Consider the following 20,345-nt stretch of genomic DNA (forward strand, 5'->3'; position numbering starts at 1 on the left):
AGCTTTGTTAAACCGGTTGTATTTAGTCTAACTGGCAAATAGACTAGAGATGAGTTGGGTGAATTAGTTATTAATTAATTCACAAGTTATTAACTCATAATACAACTAATGAATACATCAGTTAACTCAGTTGCATGTCAGTGCATGTTTAGTTCAACAGGGACAGGTGGTAGAGAATCAGATTGCTATCAGTTGCGACTATAGTTGTGCACTAGATCTTGCACAATAAAGGGATTGAGTATGCCAATGAGTTTGCTCACGTATTTTCCCACATTATAGCTTGTGCTCACGTCCAAAAAAGAGTGAGTGACTATTTTGCAGGTGAAAAACGAGTTTGGTAAGCCATTCTCATCAGTTCTTGAGCAGGTATTGAGCAGTGGAGGCAGGCAAGCAGTGGAAGAGATTTGGAGATTAGATCTGAGCTGTATTTTGTGTAACAGAGGTGGAGATACTTGTGAGAAGTATTATGCTGTGTAATGTTACATGACACAATCATTAATATACAGATAGTTGGGGTTTTTAGCGAGATGCTTTCCCTGGGATACATATTGTGTTAATGTGTGAATGCTCTTGATGTTTTATTGTTATTGATGCTGCTATATTGATGATCAACGTAGAGGAGCTTATGTATTGTGTATGTTTTCCACAATAGTACATGATCAGGATAATCTCTGTTGAATATGTGTTAAATCATTCAAAATTTCTACATATTGACCATGCAAAAACTGTAGTCGTACACCATAGGGTGGCTCACCAAGGGCGATATATCTGCATCAGCCAACAGTGTCACCTTCCCTACAACATCAAGCCCTTCATAGATGAGGTACTATGTGATGTTGCTCCTCTTGAAGTTTGTGATGTATTATTAGGGAAACCATACTTGTGAAAGCGACATGTTTTGTATGAGTCTAGGCCTCACAATGTTATTATTACTTTGGGTAATAAGTTGTACATGATACTAGAGGCAACACCTCCTATCATCATTTCTTTGATCACTGCGAAGTAATGCAATAAGATAATTTCCCAAACTACAAAATTTATTTTCCTTATGATTCGCCCTCAGGGCAAGAAGAGGATTGTGGCCACAACCTCTAGATAGGGCTCCTCCGCACGATAGCAACAGATGGACAAGGTTGTGGATGAGTACAGGGACATTTTCACCTCACCCATAGGGGTACCTCTACACTATCAGGTCAAGAACTCCATCATATGACCCCGAGTGCACCGCTACCTAATGGACGGATCTATCGATGCTATGTTCTAGTGAATGATGAAATCAAGAGGCTAAATCAGGAGCTATTGCAGAAAGGGCACATCAGGCCAAGTTCAATTCCCTATGGGAGCCGATCATGTTAGTACAAAAGAAGGACGGGACCTGGAGACTCTGTATTGACTATTGGGTGTTGAACAAGATCACTTTTCACAATAGGGACAATCCCATGGATTGATGACTTTCTGGACCAACTTAAGGGGGCCAAATGTTTCAGCAAGATTGACTTGAAGTCTCGTTATCACCAAGTACTGATCGAACACTTTGAGGTGTGGAAGAATACCTTCAATTCCAAGGAGGGACTTTTCGAATGGATGGTCATGCCTTTCATGTTGACGAATGCCCCTGAAACCTTCATGAGGCTGACATAAGACATCTTGCGACCCTTCACTAACTCATTCATGGTGGTGTATTTGGATGACATTATGATCTTTAGCTATAGTTGGGAACATAAGCTCCACCATATTCGACAGGTCCTCCAAACCCCGCGACAACAAAAGCTATGTGCCAATTTGGATAAATGCACTTTTGGTATGACCTAGGTTCAATATATGGGGTACATTATTGATAAGTGGGTTGTGCATGTGGACCTAGCCAAGATACAAGTCATTTGGGATTAGAAAGCCCCAACCACTCTAATAGAGCTCCGAAACTTTCTGGGTCTTTCCAACTTCTACCGTAGGTTTGTGTTGGGGTTGTCTCATATCACTTGGCCTTTGATTCAAGTCACCAAGGGAGGAGCGAAAGAAAATTTCTTTTAGTCTGAATCCCAACATAAGCCATTTTTTGAGTTGAAGCATCGCCTCTAATTTGAACCAGTGCTCACATTACCTTACCTGTATCAACCATTTGAGATCGAGATAGATGCCTCTGACTATGCTATTGGTGTAGTTCTTACTCAGCAGGGGATTCCCATGGCATATCACAGTGAGACACTTTTAGACACAGTCTAAAAAGATCTCACCTATGACAAAGAGATGTATTCCATTGTGCAGGCCTACCAACAATGGAAGCATTACATTTTGGGAAAGGAAATGGTCATCCACACAACCCACCGATCCTTGTAGTTCATACAGACAAAGGGGAAGTTGCAAAACGATCACCATAAAAAATCGTCCACATACCTACAAAAATTCCTTTTGAACATTAAGTACAAGAAGGGCAGCGCCAAAAATGTTACAGATTGCCTCAACCAACCACCGGTCATGGTGCTGACCACTGTGATCGACTCTTGTGTGCATGAGACTTGGGGGTGGCCGCATGTTTACAAGAGTGATCCAGAATTCGGCAACACATACCAGACGCTCTTGGAAGGCAAGAAAGTTCCAAAATTTCACCTCCAGGATGCACTATTATACCACCTTGGACACCTTTATGTTCCTTCAAGCATGCATGCCAAGATGATTTTGGAGGCACACTACAGTCGATTCATTGGACATTTCGGGCTAGAGAAAACATTGGCAGTGCTACATAAGTATTTTTGTTGGCCGAACCTTCGGCAAGATGTTGGGACGTACATCAGATCCTGCACTACATGCGCCATTTCCAAACCAACCATCAAGAAGCAAGGCCTATACACTCTGCCTACTCCTAGTCGACCTTAGGAATCCATCTCCATGGATTACATGTTAGGCCTTCCTTATAATAAGCATGGAAATGACTGTGCTTTTGTGGTCATCAACAAATTCTCTAAGATGGCCATTCTGGTGGCCTGCAAGAAGAGTATCACAATAGAAGCCATTGCTAAGCTATTCTTTGAATGAGTGTGGGTACACTTTGGGATCCCATAGTCCATTATTTCATATTGGGACAACAGTTTCCTAAGTAAATTTTGGTGAAGTCCTTGGTCGATGTTGGATACCAAGCTCACTCAGTCCACGACTTTCCACCCCCAAACTGATGGCCAAATAGAGGTTGTCAACAGGATGATCATAACATTCTTCGTATGTAAAACTCAAAGCATCCACTGACATGGGATGATAACCTCCCTTATGTCCAACACAGCTACAATGGAGCTCTCCATAGCTCAAATGGCCACAACCCCTTTCAGGTGGGGTTGGGATTCCAACCACTATGTCCCATTGATGTGGCCATACAATTTGTAGCTACTCAGGTAGATTCAGCTCATGTCCAATCCAAAGCTGAAAAAGCTAACAACTTCATTGAGTGCATTCAACACATCCGCCAATAGGTCCATGACATATTGGACAAAGCCAATGTTAAGTACAAGCAACATCATGATCAACATCAGGTTCCACACAAGTTCTAGGTGGGAGACAAAGTTTGGTTACATTTGCAGAAGGAGATTATCGTTGGGTCCCACCACAAGATTCACCCACTCCGATATGGGACTTACACCAACACTTATGTTGTAGGTAAAAATTATTTCGAGCTCAGCATTCCACCATTGCTTGGCTTGCACCCAATGTTCAATGTGGACTGCCTTCAACCATACTTTCCACCATTACTAGACACATCATACATTCCAAAACAACTCACCCAATAGAATTAAACCCATACTGCATGGAACATGCCACAACTGATCAGATCATGGAAACGCAGATCAAGAACACTCACCAACAGAAGATCCAACTATATCGGGTTGTCAAAGCTAGCCAACTCCTAGGCAAGTGGCTCTCTAGGGGCCAAGTTCAACAAAAGTTTCACCATCCTGTGGAGGTACTCAACGCAATGGGAACCATTGCTTCCTAAGGGGGGAGGACTGATCCAGGTGGATATTGGTGGCCACCCCTCTATTCCACTTGGACCCCCACTGTTGTTACTTTTCAGTTTCTTTAATTATAGCATAACTTACCATTTTTGGTAATTTTTCGGGTCCTAAACTTCTGAAGTTGTTTTGAGGGACTAAAAGACATTTTTAGGGAAAATTAAGAGACTGGAAAAGTCCCCAAATGGTTTACCTAATTTGTTTTTACCTCCTCTTATATATCTTCGAAACGAGGTATTATGATAGCCAAATAGAGATCGTATGCCAAAGTTATGACCCTGGGAAGTTGATGTACCAATTTACCCAAATGGGGCCCACAATTTTGGCACTTCATCTCCTAGGGTTAGGTTTTTGGATGTTTATGGTTTTCCATTGTTTCTCAATAATAAATAGGCCTTTGAGCCTCATTGTAACATAGTTAAGACACATGTATCTGCCACATCTCTTCTTAGAGACAAGCTACCATTGCCCGAGCTAGTTTATTTCCATTTCTGTATGTAAGCATATTTTAGTTCCTTGATATTAATGAAATGAAGTTTTATTTTTGTTGCATCTCTGTGTTTATGTTCATTTCTGCATAAGCCTAGATCAAGTAAGTACATGATGTATGCAAATCATAGATACCAAAAATAGTGAAGGAAATATGCTTGAAAATTTTTGATAAAAAAATATGCCATTTTACATAAAAATGGTTGAAACACAAAGAATGTGAGATTTCACTCTAGGGAAATTAGAAAATTGCCTTTGTATATTTATTTATAAATTTGACATGAAAATGAATTAATGTCTATTTTGATACTCTAGAATTGACCAATCTCTAATGTCATACTAAAGTAGAACATAACCTCATCTAAACAAAACATCTAAAATGTGAACATTAATGAATTAAGTAATTAATTTTACATTAATAAATACCCACCCAAAACAAAATTAAACCTCTTACCTTAATTGCATGATATGAAATAATAGAATAAACAATATCTAGCATATTATTGATGATGATGATGATGATGATGATGATGGTTAACGTCCGCTAAGACCAAATAATGATCTATCGGACCTAAAAAGACAAATTATTTATTTTGATTTAAGATTTTATTCCTATGCTCAAAAAGCTTGGAGAGAAGCCTCCCGAGTTCATTATAATTTTGGCATTGTAAAAGGCTAGGAAGGTCAGTATTGTAACAAAGGTTGTGAAATTGAGATCTAATGTGGTTGTATGCAGGGCACTCTAAGAGGAAGTGGTTTTCATCCTCGATGCTCCTATTCTCACAAATATGACAGATCCTTTCCATCCATGGCATTTTAGGAACTACCCAGCGGCCAGTTTCACTATGGAGCTCATGAGAATTCGTTCTAATCTTTGCTATATTAATTTTCTTTTTTGAGCTAGTTAGAATAGAGAGATACTTTTGATCTTCAAGGGTGGGGTTGATGACCTTCTTATAATAACTTAATTTTCTTTTAGACGCTAAATATTTCTCACACCACAATTTTTCTATGATCTTAGAAGTAATAATATCTTTAATGTTATTTACGTTTTGCAAAGCATCATTCTCATTGATCTCCCAATAGTTTAACCAGGCCCTTGTGTCCTTATGCCATCCTCGGTTAAGCCTTAGGTGATTTTGACTGGAATTTAAAGCTAGCTTAGGAAGTCTATGATTGTCTATGTTATTGAGCTTGTGCTTGTACATCAGAAACCTGAGCATAGCTAGGCTCTCAATAGAAGAAAGACCTGCTTCTATAAGGAGAATAGGATAGGGTGTATTACTTTTAATTTTCAGGTTATAAGTTATAAAACGCTTCTGGATTTGCTCAATCTTCCTCCATGATTCTCTGGAGATGCTGCAGCCCCAAACTTCACAGCCATATAAGATAATAGGAGTGACTAAAGTTTCAAAGAGGAACTTCTTTTTATCCCACATTACGAGGTTTGCTGTTTTACAATTATTTTCAAGACCAAAGTAAGCTTTCCATCCCCCATTGATCCTTTTCTCAATGCTATGGTTCCAGTTGAGCTTGTGATGGATATCAATTCCTAGGTACTTGTAGGAATACACTTCCTCCAAGTTATTATTGTCACACGTAAAATTAGCGCAAGTGTCCTTCTTAGATTTGATAATCATAACTTTTGTTTTGTCTGTGTTAACAGTCATACCCATGGTAGAGAAGAAATCCTTAAGAAGCTTGAGTTGCTTATCAAGATCAGAAGGGCACCTTGCCAGAAGAACAATATCATCAGCATAGAGAAGAAGGATAATGACTATCCCAGCTAAGATTGTGCCACCACATCCTGCTTCTTCTAAATAACCTTCGAGCTTATCGATGCAAATTCCAAATAGAGTAGGGGAGAGGGGGCAACCTTGTTTAACTCCGATGTTACACTTAATATCTTTTGACCACCCCTCATCGTTCTTTAGCTTGGCAATTACATTCTCGTATAGCCTTATAGCAGCAGCTCTTAACTCAAGAGGAACCTTTAGCTCTTCTAGCCTATTCCAAAGGTTGTATCTAGGAACCATATCGAAAGCCTTTCTAAAGTCTACAAAGCAGCAAAATAAATTGGATTTATCATTACGACATTCCTCCGCAATGATCCTTAGCGTAACAAGGTGGTCTGTTGTTGAGTGATGCCTTCTGAAACCTGCTTGGCCTTTAGCCCGCTTACCTTCACTTTCAAGCCATATGCTTAACTTTTTTTCCAGAATACTACCATATAATTTGGCTAAGAGAGGGCTGATCATAATTGTTCGATAATTAGAGGGGTTATTTGTATCTCCACTTTTAAAAATAGGGATAATGAGGCTCTCAGTCCAGGGTTTAGGGAACCCTTGCCTAACAGCTTGATTGAAAAGCTTGTGGATGTGGGGGATGAGGACAGGGCCTCCAATTTTTAAGATTTCTGCCTGGTAACCTTCAATGTCCTTAGCTTTCCCATTCGCGAGGCGATTAACCCCAAACTTAATGTCTTCTAAAGAGAAGACTTCTTTCGTTGTGAGCAGGGTTTCCAAATTATCCGTGACATTAGGAGATTCATAAAGCTTTTTAAGATAAGAATTCCAATCGTGAAGAGCAATTTTATTATTATCCTTAGTCTTCCTAGTCAGAATCTGCCTCCAAAATTTCTTAGGAGCTACCTTAGAGAGGTGTAAGAGATTCTCCTGTTTTTGACGAATGTACTGCCTCTTTTTCCTTTTAATTAGGGCTTTGTATATTCTTATCTTGTCCATTTTAAGAGAATCATCAACAGCTTCCTTAATTGCTCTCCTCGCATTTTTACAATCTTTGTCATACCAAGGATTGGTTTTGCTATTTCTTTTATTATTTGAGACTTCAATTGAGAACTTTTTAATAGAATATGAGAGGGTTGTAGTAAAATTATGGTATAAGTCTTCTATGTTATCTATACTAGATAAAGGAGGCAAATTAGTTTTTAATTCATTTAGAAAAAGGTCCTTTTTATTTTTATCAAATATTAAGTTCTTTTGGTTGTAAGTATTATTTTCTATGGGAACTCTATGCATGACAAAATTGAGGGTTATAAGTAAAGGCCTATGATTGGAGTCAGGCTCGTGGTCGTTTAAGATGTCAAAGTTTATCATTTCGTTGTATAATGGAAGATCGGAAATAACGTAGTCTACCACACTGCTACCAAGTCCATGGATGCAGGTCATCTTGCTGGAATTGGGCCACTTTTTTAGACCGTTGCAAATTATTGAATAGAAATATGTGGAAAACTACAACCATGATGGATCTCATAGAAAGAGACCTAGTGGTGTCCCACTTAGATATAGAGAAATAGTATAGAATGTTCCTTGTATTTGAGAATGAAAAAGTTGAAGTGACTTGCAAGTGAGTTGCAAGTTAGAAGAAACATAGTGTATGGTGAGTGAGGAAAACAAACTAGAGGAGAATTGAGAATCTCAATCCTAGAACTTCATACATGAGGAAAATTCTTATGGCCATAAAATATATGAAGAGAAGGAAAGTAAACCTCTTTTTTTATTTAGTGTAGAGAAGGGCATGTCTTGGAGTGTGTCATAGAGAAATCCACTGATCTTGAATCACATGTTTTTATAGAGAATGATAAGATTGGAATGGTGTGTTTTCCAAATGGGGATGGTGAGATGGAACCTCATTTTGGTTTAAATCATGACAAGGTGCTTGAAGTAGGGTGTTTTGATAATGGGAATATTGGTATTCTCATTGAATACATGGATGGACAACAAGTTAAGGAGGCACATTAGGAAAGATGAAATATCTTATCGAGAATGAAATGAATGTGTTATGTTTAACATTGTATTGAGCCCTCAAGAACTCCCCTTAAATTTTTAGAAAAAAAGGTCCCCCATTAAACTAAAAAAATTTGTGATTTTTGTTATCATTTGATCCTACCTTTCATGATTTTCAATTCTTTTTTATTTTTTAGCTCTTTTTATTCGCTTTGATTCTCCATCATTTTATGATTGATTCTTTTATTCTTCGTAATTTCTCATTTTTAAGGTTTCCATCATCTTCAACTCTTTGAATATTTTCTAATGATATAAAATCTCCCTCATTTCGAGTTGCGGATGAAAAGTTATAGCCCTCAGGATTTTTTCATTATTGTCTTTGATGATGTGGCATGCTGACATGAGAAGTAACGTGGCTTCTAATGTGGATGATGAAGTGGCATGCTAGCTTGGAATGTTGACTAAGTAAGATTATGTGTCCCCAAATCCACATAGAAAATCATTCTAATGAACGATTTGACATGGAAAATGATGTAGACTGATGACAATTACTTTCATTTATTATTATTATTATATAAATTGGTAGAGATCCATTCAGACATCCGACATTCAGGGTCTCAAGTTTAACTTTTTTTAGATTTCACCTAGATTGTTTTTCACCTAGTTAGGGTGGTTTCATACCTTGATACACTCAGATGTCTTATTTATGGATTTTTATTTTATTATTATTATTATTTATTTATTTTTCTTCTCTGTATATATATATATATATATATATATATATATATATATATTTAATTTTTTTTTATTTTTTTTATTAAATTTACTTGAATTTATTTAGATTTATCTACATATATTTTATCTCGGTTTGGTTCACACATGTGTGTGTATTTTATTTTAATTAATTTATTGTTGAAATGCTTAGAAAAATTGACAAAGATAAATGAACAATTTGGATTTTATTTTCATAGTTTTGTTTATTTTTAATTTTCTTGTTTGTTTTATGGAAGTACAAGTAATCATTTGAAAAGCCAAAAGAAGCATACAAAGTGAGATGATCAGAAAACTTAGAAGAGGGGTTTGCAAAAAAATAATGAGACATGCAAATAAAGTTACGTAGGTAGCGAATTCAATTTTTTTATGCAACAAAAACCTATAAGTTGGGGGAAGATATGGAAATGAAATAGGAGCAGAATAAGTAACAAAAAGGAGATAAAGGAAAATATCAGATTTTGATATTCAAATGCAAAAAAAAAAATCTAAGAATTTAACATCTTTGTATATTTATAAATCGGTTTGAGGAAAATGCGAAGAATATATTTTTTGTTTTTTTTTCCTATTCTCTATTATTTATATAACTCTTTTCAATAAGGAAGGGATTGGAAATTATTCAACTATAATCAAAACTGGTATTTTTAATCAGAAGTTGTAGAAGAATTTTTGAAGAACTGGAAAATGCGTTGGAGAATTCCATCATACAATTTGAGGAATGCATGCAATATAATTGTTTATGTGAATGCTTATTTCTTAATTTTTCTTACATTTGTCTTTTTCCAATACTTTCCTTTTATGAATATCATAAAGAATATTTCCTTTCTATAAAACGAATTATATACACTTTTTCTTGACTTATTCAATTCCAACTTTGGTCTGAATCCCTGAGTACATTTATTTTTTCAAAATATGATATTCACCATGTAGTATTGGGACTTGCTCTAACTTATGAGATAGGCTATTTAGTTTATTTTTTACAAGTTAAATTAGCATTGCATGCAAATAGACAAAAAAACCCCAAAAGAAAATATTGATTGCTAAGCTCTCTCAATAGAGCACACACTATTCAAGTGGCTAAGTAATCCCACATTTCAGTTAGAAAAAGTTACAATCCCAAATAGTTGCAGTTCTCATACAGGTCTGCATATGGGTAATTTTCCCCTTTTGTGTTGTTGGTATAAGCAAGTTTTCCAAACACTAGCAATTGGATAATAAATAGATAATACTAATTATTAAATATTTGAAATAACTAGATTAGTGTCAGGTAATATATATATATATATATATATATATATATATATATATATATATATATATATATATATATATATATATATATATATTAGTTTTTCATTTTACTAGATTATAGTAGTGTAGGGGATCAAGCCTTTATACCAGTGAGTATCGCCACACCAAATGAATAGGGGTCTAGTTGGGACCCACATAGAGTGATATTTTTCTATCTATCAACACATGGATAATCTTTATGACATGTTAGATAAAAATTGTGGAGGCTATAATGACATAACACATCTAAACATGCAAGAGGTTGTTGAAGTTAGTGCCATTGATTAGGTATATACAAGTGTTTTGATTGGTTCAAATGGTTTGTTTAATCTTGTTTCAGTAAATGAGAAAAATCCTTAACCATATGCCATTAAGAAGAAGCCATGTTGCTTAGTGAAAATACTAAGGAACTTGTAGAACCAAATTAGGGCTCAAATTTGACTTGCTCAACTACAAGTGGATGAGAAAACCCAAAGTAAGGACTTCATCAAAACATGCATATAGATGAAGCAGGTAACATGCTTATATTTCCCCATAAACATTATAACCAAATATTCTTTAATTGTTTGAGCATAAACTATGTACCAATGCAAGACCTCATTCTAAGCTTTAAGAGGAATTAACCATATTGGTAAAATTTAATAATGTAGTAAGGTAATTCGTTAAAGATTAATCGCCTTTGGCTTTTTCAATCATCAAGGCCCCATAACTTGTTTTCTATCTTTGTGCAATTTCTGAGTCAATAATTGATCTGCTTGAAAACACAATCTTTTCAAGCATAAAAGAATGTGTAGAACATTGAGAACAAATTTGGTGTCGTGAACATTAATTTGAGGAAATTGCAAGATCAATGGGTAAGAGATCATGTTTTCCTACATTAACTAGCTGAACATTGTATGATAATGTAAGTTACTTTTAGGATTTTCTTTATACTTATTTTATTGTACAAAAAACTTGAATCACATCAAAAAGAATGAAATTGCTCATTTGTAGGTTCTTTCTTTCTTCTGGTCATAGTGGAAATTATATTTGCACTATCAAAATGTATAAAGTTGGAATTCCTATTGTGGTCTTCTTTTACTACTTCAAATTGAGTTATATTCAATGAATATATTATGTATCTATGCCATTTCTCTCCAACCAATATCAATATTTGAAACTACTAGGAACCTCGGCGACAAGTGTAGGCCACATATCAAAATGTATAAATTTGAAAGTGATGTTGTGGTGTTATTTTACCAATTAAAACTAAGTTATATTAAATGACTCTTCAAAGATCTTCTTTGCTTAATTTGAAATTATTCATTCTGCTAATAGATAAATCCATTTCGAAATAGGTTCAACTTTTCCTCTTTTCGATGATTTAGGTAAGGGTTCCCAGGGTAGTCGAAAGAGTTCATGTTCCAATTCCTGCCAATGATCAGAGATATGGCACCCATAGTTCTCTCCAACCAATATCAAGATTTGAAAGTAATAGGAATCTTGGTGATAGGTGTAGACCACATATCGAAAGTAGTTTATGAATAATTAATGGTCTTGTTGGGATTTTTGATCTACTTTCCATGAGCACAACACCAGTAATAATGGATATTGCAACAATTTTATTTTCATTCAATTGTCTTCTATGATAGGCTCCATCATTTAACATATAATAAATCGGCTTATGTGCACAATACGAATGAGTGTTTCTATTCTTGATTATTGAAAACATGGTAGTCACTTATATCATGGTCACTAGTAATACCTTAAGGTGCCAAATTTACTGAAGTTTCATAAATATCTTGCTCATCTACCACTTACATCTTTTCATTTATTTATTTCTTGTAGTCAATAATTTAATATCTTTGAAATTCAAGAACCTACCATGAGCACATTACTTTTGCAGCAAAGGGCATTGCAACATTTACATTTTAATTGATTTCTCTTGTCATTAGAGGATTATGCAATCAATAGGATTTAAAAAATTTGTTAATATATAAATATTGAGATGTTGACAACCCCTAATAAATGGCAACACTATTTTCTTAAAATGCCAAATAATTAGCATGTTATAGTTGCTCTGATTTCTTTTCCATTTGATGTTTATGTAAATATTGACATCTAATAATATGAAAGACAATATGTCATTAACATTTAAGCCAAATTTCCATGTTGTTGACAAGGTTACATATTGCACGACATGTTTCTCTCACTATGACTAGATGTATCAACAATTGAATGTGAAATATCATTTATTCTAATTTCAATTTGCATGGAGACAATCATATTATATTTGTTCAGAACATATTTATAATGGAAATAGATTTCATGTTGTTACATTGGTCATATGAAATATAAATTTAAGCATGTAATTTGGAAGTCATTGGATGTAGAAGTGTATATATAACCACCATTAGATCAAATCTTAAGTTTGATCTAGAATTTTATTTACAGATTTTACCTTGTTCATTGGAATTATGATGTATGGTTCATTAGCTTTACGACCACTCTTCCAAAAACATGGGGTGTAAACTTTGTTGCACTTGCATGATCTGGATTGGACAATTATATTATTTTTCATCCATCTTGATTCTTTAAAAATAGAAAAATACGAGGAATTAGCTCAAGAAAATTTTTATTAGCAGGTCTTAATTTGGTGAATTGTGGTATGAAACCATTTGGAATAAGTTTGAGGAATTAAATGGAAATTTTAGGGGGTAAATTTTTTTTGCTTCAGAGTTGCACTCCCTAGTGCTATTCTACTCTCAGATACATTTCCAACAGTTCAGAAACATCTTAAAAAAATTCCCTATGCAAAAGGTATGCCACCTGGAAGTTGACCTTCTTATTTTGACCACCATGATTCAAGAGGATGGCATGTCAACCCCTATTATTCATTAAAAATAGATTAGCCATCTGATCATGATGAAAAAGGATCTAGAAGAGTCGATATTGTAACTCCATTTAAGGTTCAAAGGATTCAAACTTAACCACTGGTAGGCTATCAATTTGTGATGTAACCAAGCCACTAGGAGAAAAAGGGGTTCCATTCTATTGGAGTGCATTTTGTTCCATAGATGAGGAAAATAGTGGAAAGTGGAAAAACCTCACCTTCCAACTATGTTTTCTCCCAGAAGGGTTTCCCAGATAATATTTTTCTTTCATTGTGGTTTGTAAGTTTTTTTTGTTGTTCTCTACTTTCCATATTTTATCTATTGCATGCTTAAGCATAACATAATAATTAATGAATCTATAAATATAAGGATAAATTTAACCCTCATAGTGTAGATTTCAGTTTTTCAATTTTTATTTTTATTTTTAGTAGTGTTGGCATTGATGTCAAATGGTTATGAAGAATAGTACATGGAAGAAGAAGTGATTTTCTCCAATGAAGAAGTGACAATGACTTAAAAACAATTTAAACTCATATCAACAATATTTTAACTCAGATAAGCAAAGTGAATACATGGAAACTGAAGATTTTTTTATGTCCATTGTATATAAATGTTATTATCATCCTTCAGTATGATGTATGTTGAGTTTAAATGTTCAAGAAGGCATTATATGGTGCAATAATATATGTTGAATTTACATTTCCAAGTTATTTCAACTTTTCAAATATTATTTGTCTTGACTTGATCCTCAAATTTGAAAATGAAGAGGTAGACCACAAAGAGCCTTGGAATACAAAGAGAAATCCATTCACTTCAAATTCTTGCATTGGAATACAAACCGTCAACAAACTATGTATATAGAAAGATGTGTTTTAAATGAATATGCTGCTAGTAAATTTGAATTTCTATGAAAACAAGTTCATTCATTTCTTGGTAAAGAGAGAAAGATGAAGAGGAGAAGAAGTAAATAAGAATTGAGGAAGAGGAGTGAAGGAGATAAACAACTGAAAAGAGGATAGAGATTATGTTCATATCAAAGACAAAGACTAGGGAAATCAACAAATTTGATTTATAATCTTATCAGGACATTGGTTTTTCCTTTCAGGTAGTAGTTTGATAAAGAGAAAGTTTGAGCCTGTAGAAGAGGGAGTGGGTGCTCCCAGCAAGTTGTATCTTGTAGTATAAAATCGAGGTAGAATCCTCTAGAAAATTGATGTAAAATAAGGAGTGGGTGATTTCCTTTACATCAACAAACAAAATACATGGTTTTTTCTTTATGGGTTTCCATATATATATGGTCTCTCAATGTGTCGCATGAACTATTTGTATGTATTCTTGTGAATTTTTTTATTTTTATTTTTATTTTTTATTTTATTTATTTTTTTATTTTATTATTATTATTATTATTATTTATTATATATATATATATATATATATATATATATATATATATAGATATATATATATTTTTGCTGAAGCAAGATTCATACCTTATATTCTATTGAAACATAGAAACAAATTACATAAATTACAACAAACCCAAAGGACCTGGGGTACATAGAGTTAACTATCCACTCAAGGCTCGGGGCACTGAGCCAAAGGCTTAACAACTGGGCCATGGGCCCACAAACCTAGCTACGAGTCTTTCAAAATACAAATACACATCTGGACCGTCCGATCCGTCTTTGAAGATCTGACGGATGAGGTTATATCGGAGTGAAAAAAGGCATATTCTTTGATTCTAAAAACGGACCCGATGAGGAATTAGAAACCAAACTATGTGGATTTCGGGTCCGAAAGGGGGAATAAACTTTGCGCACGTAGTCCGCCCGAAATCCATTGATTCCAGCCTAGAAGCTAAACATGCATGGACGATAACATTGAATCCGGACCCGAAATCAAATACCGCCATAATTTAAGTTTAGTTTAGGTCCGATGTGCAAGGTAACCACCTTGCAAGTTGCCTTGCGAAATCCATAGGATTGTCGCGAATCTACTAAACTGCAAGTACTTTAAATCAACACCTTACAGAGAAAAATCTTCGGTAGAGAATTCAGTTTTAAATAAGAGTGCAAGGTGCAAATTGACTTTCGCCTGATGACGAGTCTTGATAGCTCCCTTTCACAGCCTCAATACCCATGCATCTCTTCTCCATAAAAGATCAAACTTCCTCTGAAATCTTTAGTCAACATGCTGTCAGTTTCCCCTACTTTGATGGAGCTCCTTGTCCTCATTCACCTATCTGAGACACTCTTCCCTCAATCTGCCTTGGGTATTTCTATCCAATCATAAATTTTATTTCTCTTGGTCCAGCGCACACCCTCATTAGCAAGTAAGTCTGCTACTTTGTTGGCAGTATGACGCACATGGGTAAAACTTATGGTTCTCATGTTCTGTAGGTGAGAATGAATCCATTGATATACTTGCAGAAGTCACCAATGTTTCGAGACATTGTCTGAAGCAGACCCATAGCAAATTCTCTTAACTGAATTAATAATTAATTTAGAATTAGCCTCAATTATGATATTTTGAAGATTCGAGTTCTTCGAGATTTCTAGACTTTGCTCAAAGGGCCATAAGATCTGCCATATTGTTGGTGGCTTTACCCAAATGGCTATGAACGAGGGTTTTTATGTACCCATTTTCATCTCTTATTACTCCTCCATATCCCGCCATACCCAGATTTTCTTTAGAGGCCACATCTATATTGCATTTTAGGAATCCCTGAGGGGGTGGCTGCCAGAAATCCTTATCATAAATTATATGACTTACATTCCTTTTTTTGTCCTGTGGGGTAAGCCCCTGAAGACCCAACCGCAGAAGAATATGTACATCATTATCTTTAGGTCAATCTTCAAGGGGTTTTTTAATGAGGGTCCCTACTGTATCCTTGAGTTGTCTTAAAATCTGAGCCATGATGTTCTAGGGAGAGACTTTCATGTTCTTGAATATTCTGTTTTTGAGCTCTTTCCAGACATCCCATATTAGAAATCTTGGAACTAATTCCTAATATTTGTTGATTGTTTCATTGTCAGAGAAATTTCTCCTCCACTTCTTCAGAGTGCTCGTAATGTTGCCCAAGTCCCTATCTGTTTTTCTGAATATAGAAGCTACTCCATTCCACAAGGTGGAAGTGAAAGGGTAGATGTTGAGTAGGTGATCCATGGTTTCTTCTTGTGATTCACATAGTTGACATTTGGATGGACCATATACCCCTCTTTTCCTTAGATTCTCCCAGGTCAGAATTTTTTTATGCTGCACTAACCACGTGAACAGTTTCATTTTCATCCAACTTTGGTTTTGCCATAGGTCCTTCCATACTCCCTCAGGGTTTGGGAACTCAAGTCCTAGGGCTGTACACTTGGCCTCTTTGAGGTTAAAGTTACCTTCATTGTTATTGCCCCATCCTAGCTGGTTTGAATCTGTTGAAGTCAAAAATTTTCTTTGTTCCAGGATGTCCAATAAAGCCTCTGTCTGTGCCTTTAACAGGGAGTCCTTACTGTAAACCAGGGTCTTCCATGATCTCCATTTTCATTCCCTTATTTCCAGATCCCAGAAGTCCTTTACCCTGTGTAACCCCTTGTTGTCAGTATCGTTCTTAAGACTGGCAAATTATTCTTTTAACAATTTAGGTTCCTGTTGCCAGTTATCTTCCCAGAACCAAGCAAGGGTTCCATCTTTGATTTCCCAGAAACTATGTTTCTGCACAATGGCTCTATTTTCCCACGCTTTGTTCCATATGTGGGAGCCTTTCATGATTCTAGACATTCTAATGTGGTCCTTATCTTGCCAATTGTTTGCATATTTCTGTTTCCAAATTTGTGCCCAAGGGGAATCTGAATCTTTTAGCCATCTCCACCATAGCTTAACCCCTAGAACCTTGTTTAGCATTTCAGGATCGTCCAGCCCCAAACCACCATGGGTCTTGGGTTTACAGATTTTTTCTCAGACCACCAAGGCCCATTTTTGTTTTTCCTCCCCTTTGCCCCAAATAAAGTCTCTTTGGATATTTCTGCATTGTTGCATGATTCCTTTAGGAGCTGGAAGGGCTGAAAACATAAAATAAAGAGTGGGTGCTTTCCTTTACATCAACAAACAAAAGACAAGGTTTTTCTCTTTATGGGTTTCCATATATATATTGTCTCTCAAGGTGTCACATGAACTACTTGTATGTATTCTTGTGAATTCATTTTTTTTTCTTTTTTTCTTTTTTTCCTGAGTAAGACTAATTCTATTAACAAGGAGGAGAAATATTTACATAGAGACCGAAGTCAGTACACTGCTCTGATAAGAGGCAGAATTTCCAAGAAAAAACAAGTAAGAAGACCAAGTTCAGAACCCACGCAAGGGACCGGGATGATACTCTTCTGGTTCTTCATAGTGAACAAAACAACAAAAAAACACAGGAAATCCACAACATAGTTAACATAGCAAACTTGCCCGGTGATAGCCATAGCATAACCAAAAAGACCATCGCCAAAGAGAGCATGCTAGTCAGCTTGTGGTTCTTCCACAATTTGGCACCATCCGAATTCTGGCTCACCCATAGCTGGAGCAGCGTTCTGATCAAAGGGTATGGGATTGACAGGCAGCATCTCTGCATCCTGAGTGCTGCAACCAGGAGCATTCTGAACTTGCTGAGGCACCGTACCAATTCCAAGATGAATCGAAGGAGAAGGACCAGAGACTGCCCCCGAGCCTCCCGGATGAGAGTCTGAGTCCTCCATCTGTGTAGTCTCATGGAAAACCACTGTTATGTGGGCTGTTATCCGAGGCCGATGCAGGGAACTGTTAAAAGAGAAAATTGCAGAGCCGGTCGAGGAAGGAGGCCCACGGTAGTGACTGGAGGCACGACGCCGCCCTCTCCCGCTTCGAGTGTCAGGGTATCGACCAGTAAACAATTCACTAGAGGGGGCAGGCGAATCCGAAGACGAGCTTGTCGGAGCGCGCTGGGGTTGGCCTCTACGGCACCCCATTCTTTGTCAAAGTCGAGCCATCTTTGAGGGAGCGTTAGAAAGGTTGCGGACAGGCTGGGCAATTATAAGGTGAGCGGAGCAACAAAGACACAGAGACTTGGGTGAGAGAACCTACGAAAGCCTTTCGCCGCGGGAACCAATTGAGCACAGAGTGATATTTTCCAGAGTGAAAACAAGCGACCTTTGAATTAACAGGACCAATCTCCCACCCCTCAGTATCAAAGACTAGGCCTAAGACCAAACGATTGGTGTGAAGGAACTACTTAGAGACCACCCACCAAAGCCAAAGGTAAGACCTGGGACTAGGTGATGAAAATCTGACACAAAGACCGCCAGACTATAGCCCACAACCCCCTAGAGGAGAGAGAGGAACAGCAGGAGCTGCCCCTGGATGGCCGAGCTAAGCTTCAGAAAGGCTTTCCTCGGCAAGGGCCAAGAAACTACAGAGAGAACCATAATTTGAGCAGAAGTGAGGGGATGAGCCCAAAGAGACAGCTTGAAAGGTTTCAACGCAAACCTAGAGCAGTGCCTCGCCTTAAACTTGCCAGACCTTTCTCGAAAAACCACTTCCATAACTGCAGCATTGATGATCGTCGTCATCTCTTGCAGGTTGTAGCGTGCAGAGGGAAGAGCCGTTGTAGAGGACAGGAAGAATGAACCAGGGCCACCTGAATGAGAGCTGTTATGACTTGCCTTGCGCGCATGCCAAGCGCTCTCCCATTTACAAGTATTTAACGCTACGTACTGGGTGGGCAGGTGTCGAGCTGCCTCGCCCCACCCCAGTCTTTTCACTTTGAATGCCGCATCAGTCACCCGCATCCGGGGGAGCTGCATCCTTTTGGACCAAAATGGTGCATTCCTGGGCTTGATCATGATTCTGAATGATGTCTATAGTTCTTGTGAGTATAGTGTGCTCCGCGTCCACTCCCAAATTGGCAAGAAGATCAGCAACCTTGTTGCCATCCCTCTTGACATGATTGAAGATGATGGCTAGATTATTATGGAGCAGTTGTTCTATGGCTTCCAGTCTAGCCTCAAGCCTCCAGTTATTGGCTATTTTCCTTGCATGAGTCCCATTTTGAAGTTGATTATCCATGTTGATAAGAATTTGGGAATCGCCTTCAATTTCTAGGGGCTGTAAATTGAGTTCCTTGGAAAGGAGAAGCCCTTGCCAGAGACCCTCTAGTTCCGCTGAGTTGTTAGTATCCCAGCCTATATTCCCAAAGTAAATATGGAGAGGTGTGCTTTCATGGTTTCTGAATATACCCCCTAATCCTGCATTTCCGAGATTACCCTTAGAAGCGCCATGAAAACTGAGCTTGATTGTGTTCTTTGGGGGAGGAGTCCAGGAGTCCATTTTACTGTTGTTGCGCACGTACAAGGCTTGAATTTGAGTTCCCTGCGGGAGTTGCAGATTCCATTTTTCCCAAATGGCCTTCTCGTTTGCGGTGGAGGGAAAGTCGTCCTGAGCCCAGTTGAGAAGCGCCAAGGTCTCTTTGAGGTTATGGCAGAAGTTGCCCCATATGTTCTCTTGCAGAGTACTTTGATCCTTAAATATGCGCTTATTCCTCTCCTTCCAGATAGTCGAGAGGAGGAGACCAGGAATTATTCTCCATAAATGGTTGAGAATTTCACTTTTGTAAGGTTCTGTTGCTACTGGTGCAAGGAGTCGAGAATGTCTTCCGACCCTCTGCATTTTCTTTGACATCGAAAGCTCGCCTTCTCCCACAATTGATTGGCAAGAGAACATGAATCTAGGAGGTGCTGGATAGTTTCCTCCTGGGATTTACAGTTGACGCACATTGAGGGTCCATGAAAGTTCCTACGTCTGAGATTGTCCCAAGTGAGGATTTTCCGGTGCCCGACTAGCCAGAGGAAAAGGGAGACTTTGGGCCAAATGCCTGAAGATGAAATTCTACTCCATATGGGATCCAGGGGCTCCGGATTGGTGCAGATGATTTTGTAGGCCTCTTTTGTGGTAAAGGATCCTCTGGGTGAGTAGACCCGTCGAAGAATGTCCTTGTCCTCCGAGTATCTGATCCTTCAATTTTGGAGCTCCCTCTCCAGATGCTGCTGAGTTTGGTGATTCGCATTCTCAATTATTCTATTACTGTGCTTCCATTGTCTATACCCCTGTTCTGTCTCCTGAATCCAATTCTGCCATACCTTCCTGTAGCTGCCCTTCCCTGTAGTGGTCTGGAG

The sequence above is a fragment of the Pinus tabuliformis genome, chromosome 2_1 (genome assembly GCF_031772625.1).
Source record: "Pinus tabuliformis cultivar Carrire ecotype Pingquan chromosome 2_1, CPIR1, whole genome shotgun sequence".
NCBI lineage: Eukaryota > Viridiplantae > Streptophyta > Pinopsida > Pinales > Pinaceae > Pinus > Pinus tabuliformis.